Source organism: Choloepus didactylus, chromosome 9 (genome assembly GCF_015220235.1).
Source record: "Choloepus didactylus isolate mChoDid1 chromosome 9, mChoDid1.pri, whole genome shotgun sequence".
Taxonomy (NCBI): domain Eukaryota; kingdom Metazoa; phylum Chordata; class Mammalia; order Pilosa; family Megalonychidae; genus Choloepus; species Choloepus didactylus.
This window is the reverse complement of record NC_051315.1, coordinates 61,770,423-61,781,192: the sequence shown is the minus strand read 5'-3', so window position 1 is coordinate 61,781,192 and position 10,770 is coordinate 61,770,423. Positions and strand designations below refer to the sequence as shown.

At 39.5% G+C, this 10,770-nt stretch overlaps 1 long non-coding RNA gene across 1 annotated transcript; it reads right to left on the bottom strand.

Moving 5' to 3' along the window:
- Window positions 1-426: 426 nt before the first annotated feature.
- On the bottom strand, window positions 427-10,256 carry LOC119544840. Its single transcript, XR_005218935.1, has 3 exons — window positions 10,078-10,256; window positions 7,943-8,055; window positions 427-1,174 (listed from the first exon to the last, which is right to left on the bottom strand). It is a non-coding gene; the product is annotated as an uncharacterized LOC119544840 (long non-coding RNA).
- Between the last annotated feature and the right edge of the window lie 514 nt (window positions 10,257-10,770).

The following is a 10,770-nucleotide window of genomic DNA, read 5'->3' as shown; positions in this document are numbered from 1 at the left end:
CTTAATGATGTTTTAAGACCTACTTTAGGACCCAGAAGGCAACAACAACAAAAAATAACACAAGTAGAGGATAGGGGTAACTTGGCTTGCTGTGACTAGTTTGCCAGATTACCCCAAACATGCAAATAAGACAAATCTAGTAATTTAAAAAACAGGACTACAGTTCTTAAACAACAGTAATAAAAATTTTGGAACTGAAATTATTTTCTGTTATTTTGCTGAGTTGCAGAAAGGTCTCAAGCATAGGACAGCTCTATTTATTAATGAGTTATTTAATTTAGCACTAATTATGAATCTACTTGGCACAATCTCTCTGGTGGCTCTACATTTTCTGGTGATTTTGTTTGGTTACGCTAGTGACTCGGGCATAATTACAATCTTGTCTATGGCTAGTGTGAGGTTCATCTGACAGTTGGAGGAGGTGGCTGTAACTCGGTGTGATTTAATGGAACATTCTCTCTAGTCTCACTATGACTAAGGCAGGCCCACACCCAGATACCTGAGGTTTATGCCTCCACATGCCGCAGTTGAGGCAAAGTAACCTCAGGTGTTATTTATCTGAAGGGCTCCCAAGGCTACTGAGCACCTGGCAGCTGCTCAAGAAGAAGGGACACCTATACTTGGGAAAGACTAGAAGCTCCCCAAGGTAAACATTCACCCCTTGCCGACAGCAAACCTATCATTAGAAGTGAAGTGCTGGCTCCCCTGGTCTCAGACAAGCGATTAGCTTCCATTTAGTCCCTTGTAGCTGAATAGGACACTTGGGGGTGAGGTCCAGGGAATATGTATTTAGTGCGAGTGCTGACTGAGCATTTAGGTATTGCTTGACTGAGATACCAAGGAATTCTGTTGAGCCAGAAGGAAAAAATAAAGGTAACGCCTGAATGATTGTCAGAGCAAGCCAAAAGCTGACCGATTTTGTGGTTCCCCCTCACCTTCCTTCTCAATTACAGTCAACCTTGACCATTAATCTAAATTTCACCACAACTTTCTCCATGCCCTGGGAGTACTGTCCTCTGCTTCAGTTTGTTCATCTGCAAAATAGGTTAGCAGTGCCTATCTCCAAAGGAGGGGAAGTTTGTTCAGGCCCAAGATGGGTGATGAAAATAGAGATCAATGTTACAAAGTCTCTTTTACAATAATCCCAAAAGATTGCCCCAAATCTTCTATAATCCTGGAATTAAAAATAAAAAATCAATTAGTACTTGATGAAAGCCATGGCAATGCTTCTCAAAAAGATTTACAGATTCTGCAAGAATTTTTTAATTTGAGGTTTCCTTTTGGATTATAATCTAAGAAAAATAATGTGAATGATCTGGACCATCAGGATGAAAACCTTGTAACCAAATCCTGCCTTGAGTTCAGCATCTGTGTTTGTGTTTCCAAGAGAGCTGGTGCTCAATCTTCAGGGTTTTATTTTGACTTAGACAAAACAATGTATTAAACTATTTGGCTAATCAACCTAATGGGTCATTGTATAAAAATAGAACTACAAAAAATAAAAATAACAGCAAGGACAACAATGATGCCTCAAATAAGGGTCCATCGTATTCAAGATCAAGAGAATCACTTCAGCCAGTGAAACCTTACACATCTTCCTGTTATTAAACACACCAGCAATTTAGTTTCCCTAAAACACTATCTATTGCAGTTTTTAAATGTCAGTCATCTGAATATTATTGGTTTTATTGTTATGGGTATTAAATTGATAAAGGTATTTTAGCATTGTACTTCTTTAAGAGTCATAAACCTAAGAAGTATATACCTAGTTGTGTTTGTCTATATTTAAATGTTACTTTAAAAATAATTTGATTCATTGCTTAGGAGCAATAAGAATTTTTTTTTATATCCTATAAATTTATTGCCTATAAGTTTATTTGCCTATAAATTTATTTGCCTATGCATCTATTACCTATAAATTAATGAAACTTGAGAAACACTGAACTAAGGCATTGATTGGGGCTTGGTGGTCTCACTAAATAGAAAATCTCATTTTAATGTAGGTAATATGAAGGAATTTTGTTAGTAACTTTCAGACAGAGAGTTCAAGTTGGTGAATCTTTCTGATATTATTCAAAATTTCCTTTTAAATGCACATTTATTCATATATTCATTTACTCATTCATCAAACATTGAACACCTACTATTTTCCAGTCAGGTTTAGGAATGGAATGAGGACAACAACAATATTCTTACCCTCACAATTCACAGCCTAGTAAGAGAAACACAGAGATACATTAGATGTGTTTCTTTTTCCACTGCCACCCTCGGTCTCCTTTCTAGAGGACCAGTCCATACTGGCTTTCAAAATGGTCTGCCCTGTCTGTTGTGAAAGCCTATTTCCACCCTGATCGAGCCAAGGGAAATCACTTGACCAAGGGCAACTACTCCAGAGGCTGACCAGTGGCCGGTGGCATAGCCTGGTGCCAAGCACTGCTTTCAAACAGAGGTAAGTTGATCCACCAAATTCTTCTTTCCTAAGTACCTAAGTGAAGAAAGCCAGATGTTCCCAGTTTCTGGTGGTTGCTGGAACTGAAAAGTCACAGTGTAGCACCATGGCTAGGTGGGCCTTTGGCTAGGTTGTAAGGCAGGGTTTTAATCTAGAAACTAGGTGAAATTCAGGGGAATCATAAATCTGAATGGGGAAAAAAACGACCGTCATCATCTTTTGTTCCTGCAGCCCTTCCAACAAATTTGTAAGCACCTGATTCCTTGTGTTAAATACTTCTCTGCTTGAAAACAGAGTGGTTTCAAGTAGAGAACTATTTCCAACTCTGACTAAGATAGCCTTGAAATATGTGTGTAAGTTTGCCAGGAAGAAAAGAGGACGGTGGAAAGAAAAAGACTTTCTATATGAAAGGAACAGCAGAACTCAAAGGTAAAGAGAGTAACTGGGCCACTGAAGGAACGAGTTTCCATCATGGCTAGAACAGGGTTTCTCAAATTTGCACTATTGACATTTTGGGCAAGATAATTCTTTGCTGTTGGAGCTGGCCTGTGCCTGTGCATTATAGGATGTTTAGCAGCATCCCTGGCCTCCACCAACCAAATGCCAAAATCATTTCCCCTCCTTCCACCTAATAGTGGCAAACCAAAAATATCTCAGGCATTGCCAAATGTCTGTGTGTGTGTGTGCACGTGCATGTGCAAAGTTGTCCCTGATTGAGAATCACTGGGCTAGTGTATAAGAAATGTTGGGACAGGGGCAGTGGCTGCAGTTGCAACTCTAGGGCTAGGCTGATGCCCAGCAAAGGCCTTTGTATATGAGGCTGGGAGACTTAGACTTTATCCTGTAATGGAGGCAACAGTGAAACTTGGGAAGTCTTGAAGCAGGATAGGTTCGTGTTTAGATCTGTTAAGAGAGATAATTCTGGCAGCATAAAGGAGATGGATTGGAGGCAAAGAAATCAGGAGCCCTGTGCAATAATAATTCAGACAGAAGATAATGAGGGTCTTAACTAAGTAGCATTAAGAACAGAGGTGGGGACAAAATTGAGAGATTGTAGTGGCTGAATGCTAATGAGATAAAGGATAAAAAAAAGAGGCTAATTTTGCAAGCTTGAATGTTTAGGTAGATGATGATGTCATTAACTAAGGAAGGGAATCAGTAATAAACGTGGGCCCTTTTTTTCTCCTGTTGGGGGAGAAATAGGGGGAAGGAGGCATGTGGTGGCCATTGTGGTTGAATTTGACCTAAGCATGAAGCCAAAACCAAGGAAGGTAGGGCAGAAAAATGAGAAGAACCTGGATTCTGGATGATATCATGGAGTTGCTGACCATACTGTTTTTAGACCCTTCCTTTTCCCTGGACTTCTCATTACGCAAGATCATAAATGTCCCTATTGTTATAGCCAGTCTGAGTCCGTGTTTCTGTGTCTTGCTGCCAAAAGCATTCTAATGGGCACTCAAATAGTTATGAAGTTATTGTTAGAAAATATTGACTTTGAGAAGCCCGGGGGCCATCCAAGTAGAATGATCAACCAGGTACTTGGAAATATAGATCCAAATCCTAGAACTGAAGTTACTGTTAAAGCATCAGCAGTCCCATGCTGGGTAATCTCATCCATTGCCATAGCATGGCTGAAGCCATGGGAGTGACTGTGAATGGCCCAAGAGAGACTGAGAATGTAAAGAGAATGACCCTGGTCATTACCACCATATGGGATGGCAGAAAGAGAGAGGCCAGCAGGAGAGATCGAGGCAGATCAGAAGTAAGAGAGCCAGGAGAGAGCAGTATTACAGAAGACAAAGGAGGAAAGTATTTCAAGAAGAAGTTGTGAAAGTGTCAGTATGTGTCAAGAAGTCACCTCAGATGAAAACTTAAAAATTAGGTATTGTTTTAGTTATGATACTTGTGGCTGCAAGTAATAAAAACCCCAATTCCAACGGGCTTAAACTAAAATGATCATCTCAAGGAATGATGGCCCTAAGGTAGGCCAGCTTCAGCATTATTTGAATTCAGAGGTTCAATAGTACCATCTAGAACTCAGATTATTTTCTTTGTTCTATTGTCCACAATACTCACTCTGTCCTAATGCTGCTTTCCTGATGATTACAAAATGGCTCCCAGAAGTAATCAGAGCTTCATGCACCCTGGTTTTTATATCAAAAGAGAGAATGCTATAAAATGAGAGGTTATCTTCCATAACCATGAAACACAAGTCCTTCTTTGGCTTGACGGGGTCATCTTAGAACACATACCCACCTCTGAACCAACGATGGTCACCAGGGGAGTTCATACATGGAATCTCTTAGGACTTGTCAGGATCTACCCCTAGAGTGATGAGTGTAGTTTTACACGCCATAGTTATTTCTAAGCTTAAGCCTAGATTGCATCCACTGATTGGGAATTCAGGCCTGTCTGGGTATGTCTGGGCATCAATGATAAAGTGATGACATGCCCAGAAATCTATTTGCCTAGGAGGTAAGAAGCCTCTTTAGGGATAAAAGTCCAAGGATATGTATTCACCTCTGAGTATGTCTGCCAAATTGGTGAGGGTGACCAAATAATGTTATTTAGTTCTGTCCTATTTATCTATTCCTGTGAGAGTACCATACTGTTTTGATCAAAACAGCTTTATGATACATTTTAAAACCTGGGCAAGTCCTCCTTCATTATTCTACTTTTTCAGGATTTTCTTAGATATTCTTACATGGGTTTTTCCTTTTTTTGTATGAACATTAGAACAAGTTCTCCCTAAATCCCATTGGTATTATTATTCTTAAAATAATTAGGAATGTGTTTAAAATTAGAGCTTAATATGGGGAGATTGACTCATTGATAATAAGGTGTCTTTACTGGTAGGAATAGAGGATATGTTTTTCCATTTAGTCAAATCCTCTTTTACATCTCTTTCTCAAAAAAATTGTTGTTTTCTATATATGTCAGAAATATTTCTATTTCTTTGTATTTTATGTTTGTGTGTGTGTATGCATGTGCCTCTGAGTATTATTATGAAAGGGATCTGTAGTTTTATTATATTTTCTGTTTACTACTTACAAATAGGAATATTAATTTGCATAATTATTTTGTAAGTGGTCCCCCTGCATGCTTATTAGTTCTGATAATTGAGTACTTCCAAAACTTTTTCACACAAATGCCCCTAATAGCAGATGCCATTTTAACTAATCTATTAACTCAGCACTTCTTTAAATCTCTTATTGTGTTGAATTTTGCATTCTATACTTAATATAATTATTAATTACATTAAATTTGGAGACAAAATTTATTAATAAAATTGATTCTCTAGGATGATGAATCATGCAGATTTCCCAATATGTTCACCACACTTTGACAAGGATGGTTAGTTTTCCAGTTGTTTCTCTTGGTTTTCCTCAATAGAGTTCTAATTTTTCAATAATGATCATTCTGTCTCCTTTTAAATATTTACATCTCATAAAATAATATTTTCATTCAAAACAGCAATGTAATAGGTTCGTGATCTTTACACTATGCTTTATTTAGTAAGATGCCCTACATTAACTTTTAATTTAGTGATAATATTGATTAATATCTCACTGTTTCATATTTCTAAACAGTGACAGGTCAGAAGCAAAAATCTGGTTGCTAAAAGACTGTGCTTCTGCCTTGTCAAACTGTGATTTTTGAGGAGCAGAATCCTGGCATTTTTGTTCTGCTTGCTCACTGCTTTGGTCCAAGGAAATTAATTGGATGAGTGCCCTTCTTTTTTATTCAAAGATGCCATAGATTAATTTTAAAGACTTTCTTTCATCTACATAATAGAATGGGTTCAGATGGCCTCTTAAGCTATTATCTGCACTTTGGAACTTTGTGCCAGAAAGTCATACTAGTTATACAAAAGGGGTCTGTTAGAAACAGTGAACAATGTGAGTTTGACATTTTTCCCCTTCTGCCTCCAGAAAAGAACCAAAGCAACTATTTTATTGAATTTATGTATTTCATAAAAGAATGTGGGGTTATATTTATATGCCAGTAAACTTCATGGAAATGACAAAAACTGTGGTGCTTGTTTAAGGGGACACACTTTTTAATACTTCATTCTCATTGAATTGTTTGAAGGCAAGTGGCAACAAATTATTTTGTGTATCTATTAGGCATTTGAACTGTGTGCTTGTTTAAATGTAAGAAAAATAAAGAGGAATGTCTAATCTGGGATGAAACGCAGCCTTATTTTGTGGGGGGAGGGGCAGAAGAGAGGGGGAGAACAGTAAATAGTGCACAGCACATTTAGAATTTTGGCTGAAACAAGATTATGTATACCAAGTTTTAAACAGAAATTAAATTAAAAAAAATTTTTGGCTCTTCCAAATTAAGTGCTTCTCGGTTACATTAGGTTTTCTTCTGTCTCCTCTCTTGACTTCATTGATTCGTGTGAGCCTGCATGTGTCACATTCTTTGAACATAAATTGCTTTAATTCAAAACCACCTGAGCCAGAGAGCTCACCCTCGCTCAGGAAATTCAATTCTCAGCTTGGAAGGGGCTGCGCAGCTCAGGAGGGTGAAGATTTAGTGGAAGGAATTTCATGTCTTGGTTGACCTTCCAAAGAAGCTGTGATTTTTTCAGGACAATTTCTTCTTTGAACCCAACATGGAAACACTTTAAAGCTCTTTACGGCACAAAGAAATATACACAGGAAATAAAGACATTGTTTTATCAAAGCTTCATTTTTCACTCTGACGTAAGGTGGCTGGGAAAGAAAATCTCTCCTTCTGAGAGGAAAGTGATTCAACTCTGTTTTCTCCATACTTAAAAATCCTGCTAACCTTGATTAGAATTAATATAAAAAAAAATAAAAGTGAGTTTTCCCATTTTCTTTTTACTGGAGTTTCATTCCAGTCTTCCCTAAGGCTTATGTTCAGTTATTCACCCAGCATGGGTTGCAAGCCCACTGGCACTGGAATTAGTGTTAACGATTGTCTGGGTAACCAGGGTGGGTCTATAATCACTTACCTGGACTGCAGCTGACACATTATTAATCATATTTATTTAAGCTAATTCCACCTCATTCTGGAAGGAGGAGGAGATTCTGCTGTCAGAATCTGGGCTGCCTGGCATGCAGAAGAAAGCAATAACCCCCGTCTTGCAGTCTGGCTTTCCACATGTGGCATCCACCATCAAGATGCAAAGGCAGCCTGGCTAAGACAGGTTCAGAGTACACTCATCTGTGGTTTTCTACTTACGCTGTGTCCTCTTGCTCATGATGCTCAAAGTGTGTTTGTGGTGGCCCTTCAGCTCAACGCCTCATATTGTCAAGAAGCCAACATCTTCCTATATCAGAACCCACCTAGAGCCCCAAACAATCCCTCTCCACAAAGGTTTACAATGGCGAGGTCCTACTTACGGCATCCCATTGCCTCCAGGAGACTTTCCAGTACCTCCTTTCAAAGCCTCAGGCTTTTTCTAGCCTCTTCTCCCTTCTAGAATCTCTACTTGGAATACATTTCTTGTTCTCTACCTACCATTTGTGGACTTGATACCAGCCCTACCATCAGTTTTGGACTCAAACTCCAGCTCCATTCACTTCCAGCCTGGGCTCTGGGAATCCCAACTCAATCAAAGTCTTGGGTCATTTCTGCAAGGATATAAAGACATATCCTGAGACACAAATAGGACCATGGGTGCATGGAGTGCCCAGATCATGCTTATTGTTTCTCAGAGTTTACTCTCACCTTAATATGAAGAGTAAACAGAAAGTCTAGTGGTGCTACAAAACATTCCAGAAATTGAAGATATTTATGGAACATCAAAAAGAAGTGCTGACGAAATTCACATCATTTTAACTCATACTAAACCAGCTGAGCACTTCAGTAGAGACAAACAAAAGGAGAATATATATATATATATATATATATATATATATATATATATATATATAATTTGCCACTTTGAAATGTTTTATAGAGATATATTTTAAAAATATTTATTCTACATTTATTTAGTACTTATTATATATGCCAGGCATTGGACTAGGCACCAGATAACAAAAATGAATAAAGGCATAGTTGGTTACCACAAGGAACTTTAAAGTGTTATAGGGAAAATGAGACCCACAAACAAATAACCTGTGTTGAGTGCTCTAGATATGTGCCCTGGGAACAGCAGGGATGTGCTGTAGAACATACAAGATTCTGGGTGGAGGGGATGGGTCATTCCCCACATGTTTATTGAGCACTTACTATGTCCCAGACACTAGGAATAGAGTTAGAAGGTGCAGTCTCTATTTTCATGATCTATTAGACTAGCAAGACAAGCAAACAGGTGAATGTCCAACAATGCGATATGCGGCATAATGGGGATTTCCATGGGATACAGTGGGAAGCTCAGAGAATGGGTTCTGGCCACCGGTGATGCTCAAAATATTTAACTGGCCAATCAGAACTGACTCTGGTAGTAAACAATTGACTACATAAATGGCTACTCTGCCTGATTATGAAAGAACCCTGTCCCTGGCACAGTCTGGATGGTCAGAGAGCTTCCTAAAGGAAGTGAGGCCTGATTAGACTCTTGAAGGACAAGTAGAAATTGGCCAGGCAAATTTCAGATGGAGATAATGGTACCATGAAAAGGCTCAGAGGAGTGAGAGCACAGTGCATTTGCCGGAAAACCAGCATTCCTCACCAAATGAGCACACCGACCACGTACGCCCAGTGGGGCTTATCAGAGGCAGGCCCTGTGAAATGAAGCAGCCTGCTTGGTGAAACAGTCTAAAAGCCATCAGAAGTGACATCTGAAGACAGTCAAGACTCAAAACACACACCCACACACACGGGACCCCGCTGTTAATAACCAGAAGCCAGAGATACACTCTGGATGATAAAGACCAACCACTAAGCCAAGGACAAAAAAGGACATGCTGGTAAATACAGGGAAGCAGACTGTAGTGGATTGGATGGTAGCCCCTCCAAATGACACGTCCACCCCTAAGCCTCCAGAACCTGGGAATGTGCCCTTATTTGGGAAAAGGGTCTTTGCAGATATAACCAAGGATCTCGAGATGAGATCATCCTAGATTATCCAGATATGCCCTAAATCCAATGACAAGCGTTCTTATAAAGAGCACAGAGAGAGAAGAAAAGGCCACATGAAGATGGAGGCATGGCCGTGCCAATACCTTGCTTTTGGACTTCTGGTCTCCAGAACTGTGAGCAAATAAATTGTTGTTGCTTTAAGCCACCAAGTTTGTGATAATTTGTTATGGAAGCCACAGGAATCTAATACACAGATCAAGGGTAGAGAGGGGAAATAAGAAAAGATCTTAGGAAAGGTCCGAAAAGATTTCCCAAAGGGAAAAAAATAAAAGATTAAGATCAAACTACAAAACTGCCCAAAGAATAATCTTATTAGTGACTTAGGGAAAATGTTAATAAGACAATGCAAAAATAGAAATTAAATGGGAAATAAGTAAATCCATTGACCATGTGTGGGCATGGGTTGTTTCTGCCTGCCCAGAGCCCACACCCTTTCTTCTGTAACAGAGCCTCCCTTTCCTGTGAGGCCCCAGGCTGAGCAGTTCAGGTAGGTCTGACCCTCCTCTATCCCGCCTCCACCACAGGTGTGGGAATATGACCCAGGTCTGTCTGAAGTACCCCATTACCTCTGGCCCCAGTGATCAGTGCACAGGTGGACGTGTGATTTCGGCTGTTCCCAAAGTCTTTCTTTCTCAGGACTTTTCCGGTGGAGGTAAATGTTAAGAAGTACATCCTCACTGGGAGTTGCTAAGGCAGGTTGCATGTGAGCCTCAGGATGCTCACAAGCGTCTCCACCACAGATGAGAGATGAGGTCTCAATTACATCATTTCAGCTGTCTATCCAGCCCTGGGCTTCTCTGTTATTTAAATGACTTTCCATTTTTGCCTGAGCTAATTTGGATTCTGTCACTTGCATGCAACTCGACAAGTTCCTGATTAATTCAAGAACTCTTTCAGTCACTAAAATAATGGTCTTAAATGACAGACACTCCAGCCAGTTACTTAGGACTTCCCTAAATGGCCAGACCCTATATACAATGAACATTCATGAATGGAAATATCGAAGGAGAGAGTTAGCATTCACAGAAAGCACTCACTTCTGATTTATTAATGACTTTCTGGTACAAAACACTCATGCCAACTAAAAGCACTATAATAAATTGTCTCCCAGAAAGATTTTGCAGGAGTCAGAGACACTGCCTAATTGTATTCGTTCACTCCATAAGCATTTATTAGCAGGGCCGGTGCCAGGCATTGTGCTTGATGCTAGGGAGAAACATAGCAAGACAAAGCAGCCTAGAGAAACTCACAGTCCTGGG